A 10,725-nucleotide genomic window follows, 5' to 3' on the forward strand; every position below is an offset into this window, starting at 1 on the left:
GGGTGTAATTCCCTCCAGACATCTATAATTCCCAACTCCTCCATCAATGAATTCACTTTCCGAGTCAGAGGTTTATTCTGAGTAACTATTCTTGAAGAATCTAATATAGGATTTAATCTAATATTAAAATCCCCTCCACAAATTACTACCCCTCGAGAACTGACCATTAGGTCAAAAATGTGTCTATAAAATGACCATTCACTACCTGGAGGAGCATAAACATTCAGCAATGTTATTTCTGTACCTTCTATTCTTCCTGTGATTTTTACAAACCGTCCTTCTTTGTCTCTAGTCTCTGAAATATGTTCATAATTAAGAGTACTTGATATTAAAGTAGCTACCCCTCTTTTGTGACTCAATTTATATGATGAATAAAATACATGCTTAAAGCCCATTCTTTTTAATTTTCCATGTTCAGATTGGCTCATATGTGTTTCCTGGAGGAAAGCTATTTGTGCCCTCTCTTTTTTCAATTTAGACATAATCTTATTTCTTTTAATTGGATTCAAAACCCCATTAACATTATAGGAAATTATTTTTACCAATTCAGTTTGCATTTTTCTCTAGTAGAAAAAAAGCACTCTCCTTTTCTAACCAAACAGTAAGCAATCCCTTCTCAACAGTAAACCAAGACATATAACCACACCGTAGACATTTCTGAACGTATAACATTTGAAAATTTTTCCCAACTTCCCACAGTGAGGCCTGAGCACCGACCCGCCTCAGTTCAGAGGGATAACCTCTATCTTCACCCTGTGTTAGAGGGCCCTCAGCAGTTTGAATAATCATAGAGAATTTTCTCCTATTTATGTCTCGACCATATTGCTATCATTCAAGTTATTCCGCCTAGATTATTTTCAGTTACCAGTTTTCATTTTACTTTTAAGTCCGATTTACTCTTTTCAGTCATTTCTCTTAATTAATCTGTATTCTCTGTACATTCGCGTCTGAATATTTGCAGCTTTTCCTTGTAGTTTGACACTCTGGTTCGAGTGGAGCGTCCTCGCCCCACTAACTGCCACGACTTCTGCCGAATCCTCTCCAGTAGCGACTCCGGTTGGGTGATAACTTTAATAGGTAGTCCCCGGTCCGCCAGGTCCGACGTTGCCTCCTCCACCGTAGTGTAAATTTTTGTCCCTTCGTTGTAAAAGACTCTCAGCCGAGCTGGATACAGGGTCTGGAATCTGATGTTGTTTTCCTTCAGGACTCTCCGTGTTTCCGTATATTCCTTCCGTCTGGCAAGAATCCCCGGTGCGTAGTCGTGGTCTAAACTGATTTTACAGTTGTTCCACATGAAACCTTTCTTTTGCCATGCTCTTTTAAGCACCTCTTCCTTCGTTCTGTAACTGAGAAATCTGACCAGAATCGATCTGGGCTGGGCACCTGCCGGAGGCTGTGGTGCCAACGCGCGGTGAGCCCTTTCTATCTGTCGGTCTTTTGCCGCCGGTATATCAAGGTTCTCTCTAAGCAGCTTCTCCACGAAGGGAATCATCAATCCGGGTTTACTTTCGGTTCCTTCGGGAACTCCGTAGATCCTCACATTTTCCCTTCTCGAGCGGCCTTCTTGATCTATTAGTTTCCACTGGAGTTGGTCTTGTAGCTTCAGCATTTCTGCTATCACTTCCTCGGCATTTTGTAGCTTCTCTTCAATTCCAACAATCCTCGCTTCGGCTTCATCTATCCGCGAGTTAGTTTTTACTATTTCTCCTTTAATATCTTCCAGCTGTTTGCTGTTATCTTGTCGGAACTCGCGAATCTCTCCGAGAATCAAAGACAGAGTCACCGATTCCCCCTCATTATCTCCGTCCTGGCTTGCCGAAGAACGGCATTCTCACATAAGAATCCTTCTTCTCCAGATGTGTAAGGACGATGTGTAGAGCTGTGGCTATTGCGTCATCTGTCGATCGGTTGTGTGGGTTGTGTTTGGTGTTTCAGCCCAAGGTGTCTGAAAGGAATAGAGGGATTTTGGAGTCCACATCCATAGATCCCTCAAAGTTGCCATGCAAGTGGATAGGGTGCTTAAGATGGTGTACTTTGGTCTTCATTAGTTGGAGGATTGAGTTTGAAAACCGCAAGGTAATGTTTCAGCTCTATAAACCTGGTTAGATCACACTCGGAGTCTTATGTTCAGTTCTAGTCACCTCATTATAGGAAGGATGTGGAAGGTTTAGGGATGGTTTTGGTAGATTGAGAAGGATGCTGCTTGGGTTAGATAGGATGTCTTATCAGGATAGAGTGAGTGAGGGCTTTTCTCTTTGGAGTGAAGGAGGTTGAGAAGTAACTTGATAAAGGTGTATGAGATGATAAGAAGCATTGATTGAATGGACAGCCAGTGCCTTTTTACCCAGGGACAAAATAGCTAATTCAAGAGAGCATAATTTTAAGGCGACTGGAAGAAAGTACAGGGCGATGGTGTCAAAGGCAAGTTTTTTTTAAACACTGTGGTGGGTGCATGGAATGTGCTATCAGGGGTGGTGGTAAAGGCACATACATTAGAGGCAATTAAGAAACCCTTAGGCACATGGATAATAGAAAAATATTTGGGAGGGGAGGGTTAGATTGATCTCAGAGTAGGTTAAAGGATTAGCACAAAATTGTGGGCTGAAGGGCCTGTACTTTGTTTTAATGTTCTATATTCCATGTTATTTATTTGCTTTGAAATTTATAGTAAGTTTATATCTTGGCACTGTACTGCTGCTGCAAAACAACGAACTTTATGTCACACAAGTCAGTGATAATAAACCCGATTCTAATTCTTGAACTGACCTGCATACCTCAGCAGTGGAGCATAAGGGACTGCCTCTTGTACTACCATGGACCTGTCTTTAACTGTGAGTTTGTTCTGCTTTCATCTTTATTTCACAGTATGGTATAATTTATATTCTGTGTTGTCAGTCCCTGTGGCGCTGCTGCAAGGAAGTTTCCGTTGTACCTGTACCTCACCATACTTGTGCACGTGACAATAAACTCGACTTCAATTTGATGGGGGACAGACCAAAGTTACCAGAATAATAATCATTTTAAAGCTGGCAGTTAAAAACAAAAGGAGGAAGAATGTACAGCCATGTGTGGAGACAGTGAGTAAAAGATCCATCCTGGTCTAACTCACCACAGCATCAAAGGGGTTTTTGAACAGGGTGAAGGCTGGGACATCTCAACCTGCCAATAACCAAATTCAGGGTGGAGTCTTATGGTTTCAGAATCCTGGGTTTGTCTCCTACTCTCTCTTTTAGAGACATTAGCAATCGTAAAAGGATTGAAGGAAAATTGAGGATTTTTTTTTAAAGATTTATTCACTCACAGGCCATGGATGACCTGGAAAATGCCTACATTTATTGTCCATCCCTTATTGTCCCTGAGCTGAAGAGGAAGCGAAGCATCAACCATATTACTGGGTCTGAAGTCACATGTGGCCCAAACAAGAAAAGGTCAAGAGATTCCTTCCATGGAGAATTCAGGCAGCTGTGGCGCAGCTCGCGACTCACAATGCCCGAGACCTGAACTCAATCCTACACTCCAGCGCATTAAGTCAGTGTGGATTTTTCGTGTTCTCCCTGGGACTGCATAGATATCTTTGGCTTCTTTCCATATCCCAAAGACTTGAGGGTTGTTTGGTTAATTAGCCAGTATAAACTATTCCTAGTGTGTGTATGATGGGAGGCTAAAATGGGATTAGAGTGCTGATGGTCAGCACAGACCTGTGGGCCAAAGGGCCTGTGCCAATCCTATGTTTCTCCATTACTTGATTATAATTGTAATTATAAAAACCCATCATGGTTATTTTCTTGCTCATTGGAGCAAAGGAAGATGAAAGGTGACTGGTGGAGGTGTATAAGTACAGGGCGGATGTCAGAGGCAGAGATTGGTGGGTGTGTGGAACATGCTGTCAGGGCTAGTTGTAGAGCCAGGTACACTAGGGGCATTTAAAAGTCTCTTAGACAGGCACAAAGATGAAAGAAAAATGGAGGGCTGTGCAGCTGAGAAGGGGTAGTTTGACCGTAGGGTAGGATAAAGGGTCAGCACAACATCATGGGCTGAAGTAGCTGTACTGTTCTATGTTCTCTACTTCAGCTACTGTGCACAACCTCCTGCACCCTCCCCCCACCCCACCATCTTCCTGAAGTAAAGGACCAGCTCTTCCGTTTTGTTGACATTAAGAGAAAGATTGTTGTCATAACACCATGCTGCTAAGCTCTCCATCTCCTTCCTGTACTCTGATATCATAATTTGAGTTGATGCCCACCAGCAGTGATATCATCTGCAAGCTTTCAGATGGAGTTGGCTCTTTCTTTGGTGACTATTTGCACTGCTTCCTGACGTCAAAAAACTTGATAGGCTACACAGGTTAAATTATTTTTAAAACCATGAAGAAGCATGGAACAAGATAAAAATGAAAGCACTTAAAAACATTTACAGCCATTTAAGTTTACTCAAAGTTTTAAAAAGATTGTAAACTACCCATTTAGCTGAGTTTCTAGCAACCAGTTTTCTCCATTGAACTTGTTGTTCCTGGACAACAGGTCCACAGCAGGCACCATTCATTGGCTCTTCACTCAACCCTGGAACAGCTGGATAACAAAGGTGTATACATCAGGATCCCCTTTATCGACTACAGCTCAGTATTCAATACCATCAACTCCTCAAAACTAATCAATAAGCTTAAAGACCTTGGCCTCAATTCTCCCTTGTGCATTTATATCCTCAATTTTGTAAAATGGTGACAATTTCATTGGATGTCTTGCTTGCTGGTTTTTCAAATGTTACTAAATTGTGTAAAAGACTGTACTTCTTTAAGCTAAGAAATGTGGATACTTTCTTTTCCTCGTCCATGTTGTTTTTGAGTCAATACAGTTCAACTGTCTTGAGATACGATTCCAATCCTCATCAACACTATCAAATTCATCAACTTTCCCGAGCAAGGCCATTGCCACGTTATTTTCACTTTAACTTTGCTAGTTGTGTATCTTTCACTGTGTATCATGCAGTTACTCAGGCATCCCTTCATGACGGCCTCTTCATACTGTTTAACTCTTTCCTCTCACTGTGACGTCCCACAACTGTTGGTGCAGTTGGTGATACTCTTTAACATTCAGGTTCATACTCGATGCCAATTTGTTGTGTCTGTGCAGCAACATATCAATTAAATAAAAGCACCCATGCAGAAGATGGCTTTAACTGGTGTATTCACGTTACAGTGAGAGGGCAGATCAATGCACATAGGTAAGTAATCAGTCCATACATAGCGCTAAATTTACTCATTACTCGAAAGTAAATAGATCCATATCGTACAGGTAGAGAAATTGCAGATGGAGTTTAACCCAGTCAAATGTGAAGAGTTGCATCCTGGTAGGTTAAATGTAAAGAGACAGTACACAGTTAAGCACATGACCCTTAACAGTGTTGAGGAGCAGAGGGATCTTGGGATCCAGGGTTCATAGCTCCTTGTGTCTACACAGGTTGACAGGGTGGTTTAGAAGGCACATGGCATGCTTGAAGAGACTGTACACTGTTAAGGGCAAGACCCTTAGCTAACCATATAGTCAAAGTAAGGATTATAAAGCTTAATCGTTTAATCGCATATCGTGTACTGTTTGTTATTTCAGGGTACTGATTTGTAACAGGGGACACATCGCGCAGCATCCACCCAAAGGAGATTTCTTAAGTTTGGCCAGGCTGGGGGCTATCACCCCCTATATTAAGCCGCTAGCCGAAACGAGGGTTGCACCGTATGCCGCCTGGATTATAGGGCATGTGCTATAACATGTTGTTGGACAAACTTGGGTTGTTTTTTCTGGAGTGCTAGGAGTTGAGGGGAGATCTGACTAGTGTTCATGAGATTAGAAGAGGCATAGACAGCGTAGATGGGCAGTATCTTTTCCCCAGGGTTGAAAAGCCTGCTACCAGGCCGCATGCATTTAAGTTGAGAGGGGGTAGGTTCAAAAGAGATGCAAGGATGTGGTGGGTGCCTGGAATCTGCCGCCCGTGGTCCTGTTGTACATACTATTTATTACAAATTACTATAAATCTGCCGCCCGTGGTCCTGTTGTACATACTATTTATTACAAATTACTATAAATCTGCCGCCCGTGGTCCTGTTGTACATACTATTTATTACAAATTACTATAAATCTGCCGCCCGTGGTCCTGTTGTACATACTGTTTATTACAAATTACTATAAATTGCACATTGAAACAGAAACTTAACATAAAGATTGTTATTTCTCATGTATGTGAAAGATAAAAGTAATAAAGTCAATTCAATGGTCGAGGCAGATACATTAGGGATATTCAGAAATGTTAGGAGGGCACATAAATGTGAGGAAATTGAAAGGATGTGGACATTGTGTAGGCAGAAGGGATTATTTTAGTTGGCCATTTGGTTCAGCACAATACTGTGGTCTGAAGGTTTGTTCCTGTGCTGTACTGTTCGATGTTTTATGTTTTAGCTTACTGTTTCAACAAAATCCTAATTTTGGCTTTTGTAGTTGCCGGTGCCACTGGAGTGAAAATGAATGATTTATACTTCTGTTCCCTCCCAGTTAATTTTTCCTTTCTCTCTTGGACTTTGCAGCATTCTTAACAGAAACTTTCTGGGTTGCTGCCAGTGATGAACTCCAACACATTAAAGGTTGATTGTTAATATCACTTCTCGAATTATATGCAAACACTGTCGCTATTCGATATCCCTCTTTGACAGCCTTCTTCCTGGCAGGAACTCAGTCCATGTGAATCTTTGACAGAAAGCTGGAACCTGGCACTAAGTCTCATCTGAAATATTTATTATCCCTTCCATCACTCCGATTTTATTCTCTCTACCTCCTTCAATCAAGCTGATAGACACAGTATATCCTGACCTTTTTTTTTAAACCATCTTTAATAAACCCAAAAACAGGCAAATAAAATATTGATGGAGATATCAGAGTTATTCTGGTGTCTTCCCCCCTCCTTTCCAGTCCTGAAGGAGAGTTTCGGCCCGAAATGTTGACTGCTTATTCATTTCCTGACCTGCTGAGTTCTGCCAGGACTGTGTGCATGTTGCTTTGGACTTCCAGCATCTACAGACTTTCTCCTGTTTTAAGAGTTATTCTTTTATATTTTAATTTTAAGCTGGAACAACACCAAGTGAAAACAACAGGTTTTAGGCCTTTACCTTGGTCTTGATATAAAACACTGCCTAACCTTTCGCGGTTAGTGTCTGTGTGCAAAACATCCAGCAAATGGAGGTTTGCCAAGACAAGCATGGGTGCTTTAGTCAGCAACTCTAAGTGTTTGAAATACCTCTTCACGCTTTTGCATTCCATCTTTCCCTGAGAGAAAGAAAGGTAAAGATAAGCCTTGGCTTTCGCTCTTTCTTCTCTAAGGGAAGATAACCACACAGCAGTTGATTCAAAGGGTGACTCATGCTGGAGTAGTTCTTCACAAATCTCCTGTAGTATCCACAGAATCCAAGGAATGAGTGCAGAGCACTTACTTGACTATCTTAGACAGATCTCTATCCACTCTATTCTGGAAGACTATGTGTCCTACATAGTTGACCAACATTTTACACAACTGGCACTTGTCCAGTGACGTTTTTAAACCTTCAGGTTTCAGGCAGTCCAATACCTTCAATAGTCTCATCTCCTACTCCTTCACCCAAACACTTATGAGATCTTCCAAGTAAACAAGTACTTCACACAGGTTCACATCTCCAACAGTCTGCTCCATGATATGCCGGAAAGGAGCCAGTCTCCTGATAGGCCCCGAGGCATCCTTTCAAACTGAAAAAAAATCTAAGAGGATGAATCTTTATCAGATTCACTCCTTGGTATTCAGTAATACCCACTTCTTAGATCCAACATACTGTGGCGAGCATTTGGTCCATAATGACAGATGAGGAATCTTTTTAACCCAACAACCGTTTTATTGTGATAAACACAAAACAGACCGGGCACCATGACCCGGAGAGTAAACCCAACCAGTCTCACACCGACGGGGGAGGTGACCATCACACACCCTGGTTACAATTAGGGTGATCCACTAATACACAAACAAATAACTGTATAACCCAAGCTAAAATGTAACAATAAATGAACTGGAACTTCCCACCATAATCCCACAAAAGCACTTTAACACAAGAACAATAAACAGTACTGGTCATTAGAAATGCAGGAGCGCACAGTAATAACACGGTTGATACATAGTGATCAGGTGGGATTTATCAGGGGCCGCCGCTCATCTGATAACATAAGGTGTCTTGTGAATATCATGTGGTTGGTGGCCGATAATCAGTCACCTATAGCAGCTATCTCACTCGATGCTGAAAAAGCATTTGATTGAGTGGAATGGGGCTATCTGTTTAAGATTCTTCAATTTTTTTGGATTTGGACCCATCTTTTTAAAATGGATTTAACTGTCATATAATAACCATGAAGCAGTGGTTCAAACTAGTGGTTACATTTCACCTTCCTTCTCTCTTAGAAGGGGTACCCAACAGGGTTCCCCACTTTCTCCAATGTTGTTCTGTCTAGCTTTGGAGCCTCTAGCAGCAGCTATCAGAGAGAATGAGAACTTTATAGGGATATATGTGGGAGGACAGGCTCATAAACTGATGCTTTATGCAGATGATATTTTATTATTTGTGTCGGACCCTCGTCGATTGGTGCCATGTCTTTTTAACATTATAAAGTTTTATTCTAGATTCTCAGGTTATGAAGTTAATTGGACAAAATTGGAAGCTCTACCGTTGACTGCATATTGCCCTGCATCTGCATTTTACCCAGGCCAATTTCACTGGCCAAAGAAGGGTATACGATATTTTGGTATTAATTTTCTCCCTCAGCTGAAGGATTTAGTAAAGGTAAATTTTGATCCATTATTGCAGAGAATTTCATGTGATGTAGAGAGATGGTCATCATTGTATTTGTCAAAGTCAGGAAAAGAAAATGCCTTGAAGATGAATAGCATTCATCGCTTAAACTTTAACAAATTACTATTGCCAGTTGAAAGGAGGGGCTTAGGTTTGCCAAAGTTAACATACTATTACTATGCCTTTAACCTTAAACATTTAGCACATTGGTCTTTCCCTCCAGAGAGAGCACCTCCTTGCAGGGCCGGATTAACCTAGTAGCAAAAGTAGCATATGCTATGGGCCCCGCCCGCACTAAATGCTTGCAAACTGCAGTCTGCTGAAATCGGCATCTCACTGTATTCCCACGACTGTTAGAGTGAGTTTTGGGTAGACGATTCACTTACAGTTAAATAAATGACTTCAGCCATCAGTCTTCTGTTCTTAGACAAAGTACTGTGGATTGAGTTCATAACAATGCATTTCCTAAAAGCTGTGAACCCAGTTTCATTTGTAACAATGCATCTCTGGCACCTCTGAGGCAAGAATGTGAAGTTTACAGGTAGTTGCGAAGACACCATATCTGTGATTTTTGAATATGAATTGTCCTCTATGTTAGCACGTAACATACCAAATAATGTATTATGGATTTTAACTTGCATTCCTAAAGGCCATGAATGCCAGCTTAGGCATACTGGCGCCGGGAGAATGAATTTAATCATAAGATGTGAAAACTTCAAAGAATTGTCTATACTTGTAACTATGAACTGTCCTTTGTGTTTAGCAAATAAATATCGAGCCTCAATCACAAGACAGTTAGACCTGTTCTGCCAGGGGCCTCTGCCTGCTGTAACCTTGTTTTGTCGAATAAAGAAACTGCCTTGTACCTACTGGTAACGCAACGCTCTGTGATTTCATCCACGCCACAACAATGACGATCTGGCAATGCTGTTGTTTTCATGTGGGGGGAGCTGCATGCTGCATGGTACAGTATGTGCGTGCAGGCGGTTGTTGGCTCCTTGCTGTGTCGTGGTATAAATGCTCATGCAAACCAAGGAAGGGGACATAAATCATACCCATCTAAAACAACGTGAGGAATTAATCAATTTGATTGGATCCAGCATACTGGATCCCATTATCGGTGAAGTGAAGAAATACAAGTATTATTCTGTTTCATTGGATTCTGCTCCAGATATATCTAATGTGGACCAGCTGACTTTGACTGTGCTCTATGTTTTGCCGTCTGGACCAGTTGAAAGATTTGTGAAGTTTTTGGATATGGAAGGTCATAGTGCTGAACAGCTCGCTCAAAGTTGACTTGACTTTTTAAAGGAAAATGACATTGATATAAAAGATTGCCATGGTCAAAGTTATGACAATGCCAGCAACATGAGTGGCAAGTATAGTGGCTTACAAGCACGAGTTAAAGAGCTGAATCAGTTTGCGGTTTACATTCCATGTTTTGCACATTCACTAAATTTGGTTGGAAAATGTGCTGCTGAATGTTGTCAAGAAGCATTAGTTTTCTTTCAATTTGTAGAAAGCCTGTACACATTTCTTCTGCTTCTACTTATCGGTGGAATCTCCTTTCTGCTGCATTATCTGATGGTGGTGCTCATTTGCCCATTGTGAAAAGAATGTCAGATACCAGGTGATCAGCACGTGCAGATGCAACAAAAGCACTTTTACGCAGCTTTTCTGCAATAAAACAAGTCTTGGATGACATTTCAAATAACAATGATCAGAAGGCAAAGTGTCGACAACAGGCTCGAGGACTACTTTCAACCATGGTGAAGTTGGAAACAGAAATAATGGTCATATTGTGGGATCAAGTATTACAGCGTTTTCAAATGACCAGTGCTTCTTCTCAATCTTCTGGCCAAGACTTGAACACAGCT

Source organism: Mobula hypostoma, chromosome 1 (assembly GCF_963921235.1).
Source record: "Mobula hypostoma chromosome 1, sMobHyp1.1, whole genome shotgun sequence".
NCBI classification, from domain to species: domain Eukaryota; kingdom Metazoa; phylum Chordata; class Chondrichthyes; order Myliobatiformes; family Myliobatidae; genus Mobula; species Mobula hypostoma.